This window comes from Simochromis diagramma, unplaced genomic scaffold (assembly GCF_900408965.1).
Source record: "Simochromis diagramma unplaced genomic scaffold, fSimDia1.1 OVJJ01000466.1, whole genome shotgun sequence".
Lineage (NCBI taxonomy): Eukaryota > Metazoa > Chordata > Actinopteri > Cichliformes > Cichlidae > Simochromis > Simochromis diagramma.
This window is the reverse complement of record NW_024387287.1, coordinates 896,038-907,462: the sequence shown is the minus strand read 5'-3', so window position 1 is coordinate 907,462 and position 11,425 is coordinate 896,038.

Sequence of the window (11,425 nt, the reverse complement as noted above, 5' to 3'; positions counted from 1 at the left end):
CATCAAATACAATTTTTCTAAACCATCTTGTAAGTTGACCAAAACCTCCAGAACTTTAAACAATGAAACATATCATAAAGATAGTCAACAGGGTCATACTTACTCCTTCAATAGTGTGTTGACAGACGGCCCCTTCTGATGTAGCCACAAGAATGTGATGTGTGTAGTTGGTGAGTTGCACTTTCAGAAATGTACAGAACAGTTTGCATATAAAGAAAACAATAACAATCCCAAAACGCGATTCCCACAGCCATGTAGACCAAATCAACAGGTGCCAGTAACTAATAATAATAAAGTTTATGTTGACAGTCTCCACAGCCTCTGGGTATGAGCAGCTCTTTATCCGCTTCAACTCTCTGGGAGTTGTTGAGGATGTTACAAGTAATTTCAAATCATTAACACTGTAAGAATTGTGCGTGTGGTATGAAAGACTGGTGAAAATTTCTTTTATCTTTAGTGCTTTGAGATGTTTGTGTTCAAACATTGCTGCAAATTTCAGTGTCTGAAAAAATGGTTTGAACATGAGTTGGCCAACCATAGTTCAAAAACTTTGTCTTGAGAAGTATTCAAAATATGAAGATACAATTTCACTGCACTCATTATATATGTTTAACATTTGGACCATAAAACCTTTATGCAAACTGGTTAAGCAGAAAATGTTCTAAAGTGATGAGAGGTAGAATGATCCGCTCAGTCATGAAGCTCTGAGTAGAAAAAAACTTTTAGTACTTTTATTTCTGTATGCTGGTGTAAATACTGTTCAATCAAAAAATCAATTTGGTTTCAGTGCTCAGTTTGTTTTTTCCACCACATGTTCTGTCACCCAGGTTTATTGGACCTTTTAAGATCACCGATCCACTTACCTGCTCCATGAATATTCATCTCATCTTTCACGTTTCTCTTCCAGCCCTCACAGTTGGCCTGTTGCATGTGCTCCTTAATCCTATTTGAGCTTAGACATGACAGTTTCTCCATCACATGAAACATTTAGGTCGCATTACTGAACACCTAAGCACTCTACTACATTTGAACAGGGGGTGGTTGTTCAACCTGCTTTATATCAATTTGTAGAGCAGACTTTTTCATTTCACAACCTACAGCTTTGGTGTGGATGATTTATGTCTGACATACCTGCTGTTTACCAAGTCAGACCCACGTCAGTACAGCCTCCTCCTGTGAGACTGAAATATTGAGATTCAGTCATTTTTTCAGAATTCACGTTTCTATCCTAATAACAGGTTTTTGTCTAATTAAAGTCAGAATTCAATTGAAAGCTAAAAACGACATAAGTATAAAGTAGTATTCCTGATAGTGTAAACACTTTCAGAGACTATTCTAAGCCAGTACTCCTCAACCTTCCACTACAAGTTATGAGATTTATTAAAATCCAAAGCACTAATATAATTACATTTTTGAAGGTACCACTAATGCTTGACAGCAGCTACTTAAGCAATTACTTTTTGATTGAAAATTTTCTTTAGTTTGTTCTGTATGTTCAAACAATAAAATAAAATAAAAAATCTTAAGTACAAAATAAGCAGTTGGTGATAAAGGATTTGAAAATGTCCCAAGTATCAAAAAGATCCCTGTTTGAAATAAAGATTTATAAGTTTGCAAGGTGCCATGAATTTAACTCATTTAACTAAAAAAGCTAAAACCATCTAAATATTGGGAGGTCTGTTGACTGCCAAAACCCGGAGTTCCTGAAGTCGGCTCTTTAGGCTGACTTCAAAAACAAATTAGTCCTCAGTCTGATGAAAACATTTATTACTCTGCAAGCAACAACTAGCAGGTATCTGTCTGCACTGTGATGGCTAGTCTTAGCTCATAACTTCACCCTCATAATTAAATAGGATTGTTTTTCTAGAGAAGCTGGCATGGCAGTGGACAAATCCTAAATGTTAAAGTGGAGATTAAAGCTAGTCCTAGATTTGAACAGGCTTTTATTGCAGACTAACAGAAATCTGCTTCCTTGGTCAGCACTAGACTAAGGCTATTCCTGATTTAGCTAAGCTTGTTGTCTGAAGGAAAATTAGAGCTAGTCCAGGCATGAATTGAGGTTTAAATACAACCTCCCAGCAGGCAGGTTTAACTTTAGATTAATGTTGTTTGCTGAAGAAGACACATGAATCACTTAGAGCACAGGTGTCAAACTCCAGGCCTCGAGGGCCAGTGTCCTGCAGGTTTTAGATGTGTCCTTGATCCAACACAGCTGATTTAAATGTCTGCCTAAGTGCTTTCATGCACACTCCAATAAAGGCATCTCTGTCCTCCTCAGGAATACTGTCATGCAAACTGGAGCAGCGTTATTTAGTGTTGGTTCTGCCAACACTTCAGATTAGCATCACTTGGTTGACTAAATTTAAATTAAAGATATTGAGAGTTAACATGTCACACAGAAGCTCACACTCAAGCCTTTTAATTCAGCTGTATGTTTTTAATGAATACATTATAAATCCATCCATTTGCTTATCCTTTCCAGGGTCGCTGGAGCCTATCCCAGCTGTCATAGGGCGAGAGGCAGGGTACACCCTGGACAGGTCGCCAGTCTGTTGCAGGGCTAACACACAGACACAAGCAACCATTCGCACCTATGGGCAATTTGGATTAATCAATCCCTACAAACTGCATGTCTTTGGACAGTGGGAGGAAGCCCAAGTACCTGGAGGGAACCCACGCAAACACAGGGAGAACATGCAAACTCCACACAGAAAGACCCTGGCCTGATGGTGGAATTGAACTCAGGACCTTCTTGTTGTGCGGCAACAGTGCTAACCACCGTGCCACCATGCTGCCCTACATTGCAGATCTGTATTTCTGAGTTGATTCAGATCTTTTTACTTAGAGAGGGTCCCACATAACTGCATTACTGGAGATTAAACAGAATATAAATTGTTTAAAGTGAGCAGTGAGCAGAAAGATATATAAAGATATAGAAATTGAAATCGATACCCAGCCCCAGGACTTGTCGAAAAAAGTGCTTGTATGAATGTATGTGAATGAGTGAGTGAGACTTCTTGTATAAAGCATCTTTAAAGCAGATTAGAAAAATGCGATATAAGAACCAGTCCATTTATCTTTTAATATTTAGGAATATGTCCAAGTCTTTCAAACATGTGTCGACCAGCAACTTTTCATGCTGAAAAGTCCGAATATTACTTTACTATTTACTAAAAAAACATTACTTTAAGAACCCTTACTTGGCTCAGCTGTCTTAGCTCATTATAAACTGCTTTCTCACCTTCGTTTTTTCATTTAAAAAATTATTGAAAGAATAGTTTTCCAACACTTAACTTGTCATTTAAGGAGTAGTTTATCTGAAGAGTTTCAGTCAGGGTTTAGAATGTGTTTGGCAGTTGACTCATCTCTGTGCTGGTCCTATTAGATTATTAGACGTGCAGTGTTCGAGACCACTGACCACGATATTTTACTAAAGAGAAAAGTGAGATAGGCCAAATGGAGCCAGAGTTTAATAACATTACTGTTTGCACTACAGCCTATTCCAGCCTGAATTATACAGGGAGTGCAGAATTATTAGGCAAGTTGTATTTTTGAGGAATAATTTTATTATTGAACAACAACCATGTTCTCAATGAACCCAAAAAACTCATTAATATCAAAGCTGAATGTTTTTGGAAGTAGTTTTTAGTTTGTTTTTAGTTTTAGCTATTTTTAGGGGGATATCTGTGTGTGCAGGTGACTATTACTGTGCATAATTATTAGGCAACTTAACAAAAAACAAATATATACCCATTTCAATTATTTATTTTTACCAGTGAAACCAATATAACATCTCCACATTCACAAATATACATTTCTGACATTCAAAAACAAAACAAATCAGCGACCAATATAGCCACCTTTCTTTGCAAGGACACTCAAAAGCCCGCCATCCATGGATTCTGTCAGTGTTTTGATCTGTTCACCATCAACATTGCGTGCAGCAGCAACCACAGCCTCCCAGACACTGTTCAGAAAGGTGTACTGTTTTCCCTCCTTGTAAATCTCACATTTGATGATGGACCACAGGTTCTCAATGGGGTTCAGATCAGGTGAACAAGGTGGCCATGTCATTAGTTTTTCTTCTTTTATACCCTTTCTTGCCAGCCACGCTGTGGAGTACTTGGACGCGTGTGATGGAGCATTGTTCTGCATGAAAATCATGTTTTTCTTGAAGGATGCAGACTTCTTCCTGTACCACTGCTTGAAGAAGGTGTCTTCCAGAAACTGGCAGTAGGACTGGGAGTTGAGCTTGACTCCATCCTCAACCCGAAAAGGCCCCACAAGCTCATCTTTGATGATACCAGCCCAAACCAGTACGCCACCTCCACCTTGCTGGCGTCTGAGTCGGACTGGAGCTCTCTGCCCTTTACCAATCCAGCCACGGGCCCATCCATCTGGCCCATCAAGACTCACTCTCATTTCATCAGTCCATAAAACCTTAGAAAAATCAGTCTTGAGATATTTCTTGGCCCAGTCTTGACGTTTCAGCTTGTGTGTCTTGTTCAGTGGTGGTCGTCTTTCAGCCTTTCTTACCTTGGCCATGTCTCTGAGTATTGCACACCTTGTGCTTTTGGGCACTCCAGTGATGTTGCAGCTCTGAAATATGGCCAAACTGGTGGCAAGTGGCATCTTGGCAGCTGCACGCTTGACTTTTCTCAGTTCATGGGCAGTTATTTTGCGCCTTGCTTTTTCCACACGCTTCTTGCGACCCTGTTGACTATTTTGAATGAAACGCTTGATTGTTCGATGATCACGCTTCAGAAGCTTTGCAATTTTGAGACTGCTGCATCCCTCTGCAAGATATCTCACTATTTTTGACTTTTCTGAGCCTGTCAAGTCCTTCTTTTGACCCATTTTGCCAAAGGAAAGGACGTGCCTAATAATTATGCACACCTGATATAGGGTGTTGATGTCATTAGACCATACCCCTTCTCATTACAGAGATGCACATCACCTAATATGCTTAATTGGTAGTAGGCTTTCGAGCCTATACAGCTTGGAGTAAGACAACATGCATGAAGACGATGATGTGGACAAAATACTCATTTGCCTAATAATTCTGCACTCCCTGTAAGTTTGTTAAAAAAAAGTTTTAAGCCTAATTTGAACAGTAGAGAGATTCTGTCCCGATTCCAAACTGGGAGCTGGTTCCATAGTAGAAGGGCTTGATAGCTGAAGCCTCTGCCTTAGTTTCCATTTCTGTATACACCAGGAACCACAAGTTCCACTTCATGGAAAGTGAAGTGCTTTGTTAGGATAGTAAGGTACTGTGAGGTCCTGATTATTCAAGAGAAGTGAGGAGAAAGATTTTAAATTAAATTCTGAATCCAACAGGTAACCAATGAAGAGAAGCTAACATGGGAGAAATCTGCTCTCTCTCTTCCTTGTCCTTATCAATACTCCCGCTGCAGCATTTTGGATCGACTGAAGGCTTTTCAGTGAGCTTCTAGAGCAGGGGTGTCAAACTCAAATACACAGTGGGCCAAAATTCAAAACTGGAACAAAGTCGTGGGCTAACATTAATATTTATTGAAATATATTTATTCCTCCAGATATAAGAATGAATCTTTTCTTATGGACTCAAACACGTTTTGCTGAAAAGCTGAATATGGAACAAGCAAAGCTTAATACTAAACAATATATATATTAGCTGTATAATACCAGCAGGCCAGCTCTAATAGTAATTTGGTATGGCTTTGCGGGCCAAATGTAATTAGGCTGCGGGCCAAATTTGGCCCGCGGGCCAGAGTTTGACACCTATGTTCTAGAGGAATCTGATAATAATGACTGTAATAGTCCAGCCAAAAACTAATGCATGTTTTTCAGCATCACTCTGAAACAGGATGTTTCTAATTTTAGAGCTATTGCATAAATCATAGCCTGATTATAAATTACTCTGAGATTTGTGACAGTGTTATTAGAAGCCAAGCTAATGACAGTTAAAGAAATCTCGTCAGAGATGTTTCTAAGGTTTCAGGACCAAGTACAATAACCTCAGTTAGAGGTCATCCAGGCTGTTATGTCTTTAAGACATGCCCGTACTTTAACTAGTTGATTTGTACACAGCAAAATCTCCAGTGTTAAATTAACACTAGAGAGTGTCTATATGGGTCCACACCTCTGAGTGTTAAATACAACACTGTTGAGTGTTAAATTAACACTTTTGACAGTGTTATATGTTTAAAAGTAACCTAGTCAGTTTTGAAGATTGACAAAGACTAACACTGAGCAGTGCTGATTTTCTAACACTGGAATATTTCTAACATTTTGAGTTATTTTCCAGTGTTAGAAAATCAGCACTGCTCAGTGTTAGTCTTTGTCAATCTTCAAAACTGACTAGGTTACTTTTAAACATATAACACTGTCAAAAGTGTTAATTTAACACTCAACAGTGTTGTATTTAACACTCAGAGGTGTGGACCCATATAGACACTCTCTAGTGTTAATTTAACACTGGAGAGATGGGTATCATTTGCATAGGAATTAACATGTATGCCGTGTTTTCTAATAATATTGTCTAAGGCAGACCTTCCCAAAGTGTGGGGCCCGCCCCCGCAGAGCCATGGCTGGGGGGGGGATGACAAGGGGGGGGGAAAACAAAACGCTTGGACACTGCTAGCACCGGGCGCCTACAGAAACACAAAGTAGTAGATGAAGCATAGCTGAATATGTTTCCAAACCAACTTCATTCTAAGCCAAAGACTAGAAAATATGGTGAAGCATATCTGCCCTTTGGCTTCACCTGCACAGGTGCCAAGGTAGGTCTCCTCAGCAGAATTGGTTTTCCCTTAGTCAGGAGCAGCGCTGGGCTGTTTAGAACAAGGACAAACAGTATCGCACATTCGTGATTTTTAGTTCACAAACACTTCTTGTAATGACTAACTACTCCTGACATTTTGGAGATATACATACTATACCATACTTTATACAGTAAAGTTACAGCAGGATACAAATAACATCAGGCTGATCCTGCCACAATTTGTTCCCCGGTTCAAACCACGGACAAACAGTATCCCACAGCTGTTTATGTTTTTAAACCTATTTTGCACAGAGAGGCATTTTTTGAAAAATGTATTGATAGCAATGTTGAAGATTATTACACAGGAAAAAAAACTCCATGTAAAATAATTACACCTTGACGCCTCTGCCTTTCTAAATGGAGGGACAGTAACTGCCTTTGTGTATGTAAGCTTGTAAAACCTGCAGATAGTCAGATTAACAGTATTTTGTCTCTATCTGCCATTCTGCAATTCATCTCATGTAAACAATAACGTGGCGCACAGCGTGACGTGAAAAAAGGCACATACCTTTGACGCTGCATGATGAACTCTGTATCCCTTGTTCACACATAAACGCAAAAGGAGTTTTAAAAAAATCTCTGTTTTCGGTGATTCAAAAACGCCGTTTCCGTGTTGGACGAAATAGCTGCGTTTTCAAAAATATCCGTGTGGGTGTGGACGTAGCGTAAAAGAGTTAGTAGTTTATTTTATTACTACCTGCAATTTGCAGATTACTTGTATTTGCTTAATTGTTTACTAAATGTTTGAGGTATGACATAAACCGCAATGGAGCAAAATATGGGTGTGTGTGGTTGGAGGATGTGTTTGTGCGTGTGTGCACGCGCGTGCACGCGGGGGGGGGGGGGGGGCGCAACATTTTTCTTGTAAAACAAAGGGGGGCGCAGCAAAAAAGTTTGGGAACCACTGGTCTAACGTATAGTGCAAAATGTATTGGTCCCAACACAGAAGTCTGTTCAACATGTGACATGTGATCAGATATGATTGAACCACTGCAGCTCTAAATGTCTTTAAGATAATATGGTGGTCAGTGGTATAAAATGCTGCTCTGACGTCTAGAAGGACAAGCATTAGTCACTAATGCTGTTTAGTAGTACAGCCATACTGGTTATTAACAGGGCAACACATTTAATTTGACCAATGACCATTTGTATAAAGGCAAGGCAAAAATATTTTATGTCTGTTTTTCATTTAGTCATGACAGTAAAATCAGTAGTGTCAGACTGAGGAAAGATGCATGGACACAGGCTGTTGTGATAGAAGAAAAGATTGCACTTTAAGCTTAATTTTTACTACCTCTGGCTTAGATAGCAGCAGAATAAAATGGTCTAGTGAAGTGATGTATCTAACAGCAGTCTGAGGGCTTGTGTCTGTCAGCGTAAATGGAAATGCTCAGTGAGCTGAAACCAGCATCTGTCATGACGACAGTAAATCAACTGATCTGCAGTGTCTGCCTTTTACTCCATGCTTGTTTTTGAGTTGTTCACGTGTGTAGAATGAACCTAGCACTTAAACCTGACATCATGCAAGTGTGTAACAGGCAGTGTTGGGGAGTAACGGAATACATGTACCGCCGTTACGTATTTAAAATACAAAATATGAGTAACTGTATTCCGTTACAGTTACCGTTTAAAAAGGTGGTATTCAGAATACAGTTACTTTGTTGAAATAAATGGATTACACTGCGGTACTTTCCTGTTTCATTTTGTCACGGGTCAGGACTGTTTGGGTTTTGTTTGACAGCTACGTTCTGTTGTTCCAGGCGGCAGCGTTACGGTTGCCATGGTTACAGGGCGACGCTCTCTCTCTCTCTCTGCGACTGTGTGTTTCCTGGGTGAGAGAGCGCCCTTTCGTTGTTGTTGTTGTTGTGCTAAGCTAACAGGCAGAATGCTACAAGCATAGCTCTAAAGAATGTAGCATCATGGGCAGTGTAGTCCGTGTTGCAGGGAGAATGGACTGCCTGACGTTATGGGTCTGTGAGCGCGAGGAGGGAGAAAAAGGGGAGTGGAAAGGTACGAGTTGTCATCGAGGAAAAACGGGAGCTGGAAGCATGTAAATATAATAATAACCACTCCAGCCAAGAAGAGTGCCTGACGAGCCCAGTTGTAAGTAAGCTATTAAGACTCGACTGTACACCGTGTTCGTGTTTTCCTCCGAAAACAATAAGTTCCGTTGGAGCAGCCTTTCAACGCCTCTCTCTGTCTCTTGCAAGAAAAGTTGACCCACACAACAAAGTAAAGCTATTTTTCGGCTACGAGCTGACAGGGACCCCGCCGTATTAGTCAGAGGTCCCTTTACTACAGTTCGGAGTCGCGGACCTTCAGTAATAGTAATAAATCACACAGCAATAGTACATTCACGTTGTTGTAAAAAGCATGATAATATATTAAGTAATCCAAAGTATTCAGAATACGTTATTGTCATTGAGTAACGTAACGGAATACGTTACAGAATACATTTTGGGGCATGTATTCTGTATTCTGTAATGGAATACATTTTAAAAGTAACCTTCCCAACACTGGTAACAGGCACTCTGGTCCACTGTGTGAATGTCACAGTTTGACTCTATTTGAAGCTTGAAATGTGCACGCATGCTCAAATCGCAGTAAGCTGCAGTACCAGCAGAGGGTGATATTTTATTTCAAACCAACATGAAACGAGTGATGGGAAAACATTTAAAGGGACGATACAAACACATGTAGATGTATATACACATCAGTCACCTAACTTAATGTTTCTGGCATAGAAGGCCTGTTATTACAATCATTATTGAATTTTCTTATTAATTCTATTGGTTAAACTTACAGATGATTTTATGATCAGTTTGTAAGCAGTTAAGGATAGAATAGAATAGAATAGAATAGAATAGCCCTTTATTGTCATTGTACATGTACAACGAAAGTATGGGTGCTCCACGCCAACTGTGCAGGAGAAAAAAAATGTATATATGTATATATATATATATATATGTGTGTATAATTATATGTACACAAAAATAAGACACCCCAGATCTGAATGAATGAAATATTCTTATTAAGTACTTTAAATACTTTGTTTCAAATCACACAAAAATTATCAATGGAAATCAACTGAAGGTCTGGATTTGGAGTCACACCCAAACTCAAAGTGGAAAAACACACTACAGGCTAATCTAGCTTTGATGTAATGTCCTTAAAACACGTCAAAATAAGGCTCAGTAGTGTGTGTGGCCTCCACGTGCCTGTATGACCTCCCTACAACACCTGGGCATGCTCCTGATGAGGTGACGGATGGTCTCCTGACAGATCTCCTCCCAGACCTGGACTAAAGCATCTGCCAACTCCTGGACAGTCTGTGGTGCAACATGGCGGATGGAGCGAGACATGATGTCCCAGACAGAGCGTTCTCACTCCCGAGGCGTAACATGTCGACGTTTTGTCATGTCCCGCGGCGTTCCTGAGGAACGCGAAAGGAGACCTTCGGCGTTCTTATGGTACGCGGCGGGTTATGGCTGGAATCCAGTGCAATGACGCTCCCGCGGTAATAGACGTTCCAGCCCTGTATTCCAGCCCTAAACCTAACCTTATCCCTAGCCCTGACCATAACCTTATTCCTGATCTTAACCAGGACTATAATGATGTTAAATAGCGTGTTTCTAAGCGATTTGAAGAAAAAGAGCGAACATGTGTAGATTCAGTCCAGACGGTTCTCATATTTCCTCTTTTTTCCGAGGTCGTCATTTAGGAACGTGGTGGGTAGCCGAAAACGTAATATGGTGACGATTTGTCACCTAGCGTAAAATGTTACGCTTTGGGAGTGAGAACGGGTTGTCCCAGATGTGCTCACTTGGATTCAGGTCTGGACGGGCGGGCCAGTCCATAGCATCGTGTTGCAGGAACTGCTGACACACTCCAGCCACATGAGGTCTAGCATTGTCTTGCATTAGGAGGAGCACAGGGCCAACCGCACCAGGATATGGTCTCACAAGGGGTCTGAGGATCTCATCTCGGTACCTAATGGCAGTCAGGCTACCTCTGGTGAGCACATGGAAGGCTGTGCTGCCCCCCAAAGAAATGCCACCCCACACCATTACTGACCCACTGCCAAACTGGTCATGCTGGATGATGCTGCAGGCAGCAGAACGTTCTCCACGGCGTCTCCAGACTCTGTCACATGCACATGTGCTCAGTGTGAATGTGCTTTCATCTGTGAAGAGCACAGGGCACCAGTGGCCAAGTTGCCAATCTTGGTGTTCTCTGGCAAATGCCAGCACACTCTCCTCTGAGGAGCAGTAGAAGGCCAGCAGCAACTTCTGGTCCAGTTTATTCTTCCTCAGGACAGGGAGGAAGTGCGGCTGCTGCTGGGTCTTCTTTACCTGAGCGATGTTGTTGTGGGTCCAGGTGAGAACAGCAGAGATGTAAGTGCCCAGAAACCTGAAGGTGGAGACAGATTCCACCCATTTTCCATTTATATTCAGAGGAGAGTGGACCTGCCTGTGCCTCCTGAAGTCCATTATGAGCTCTTCTGTTTTAAGGACATTCAGCTTCAGGAGTGGCCTCAAACTGAGCAAAGAAGTTGTTGAGCTCCTCTGCGAGTTTGAGGCTGCTGTTGGAGGGCTACTTTAGTTAGTTAGTGAGAGTCTGGAT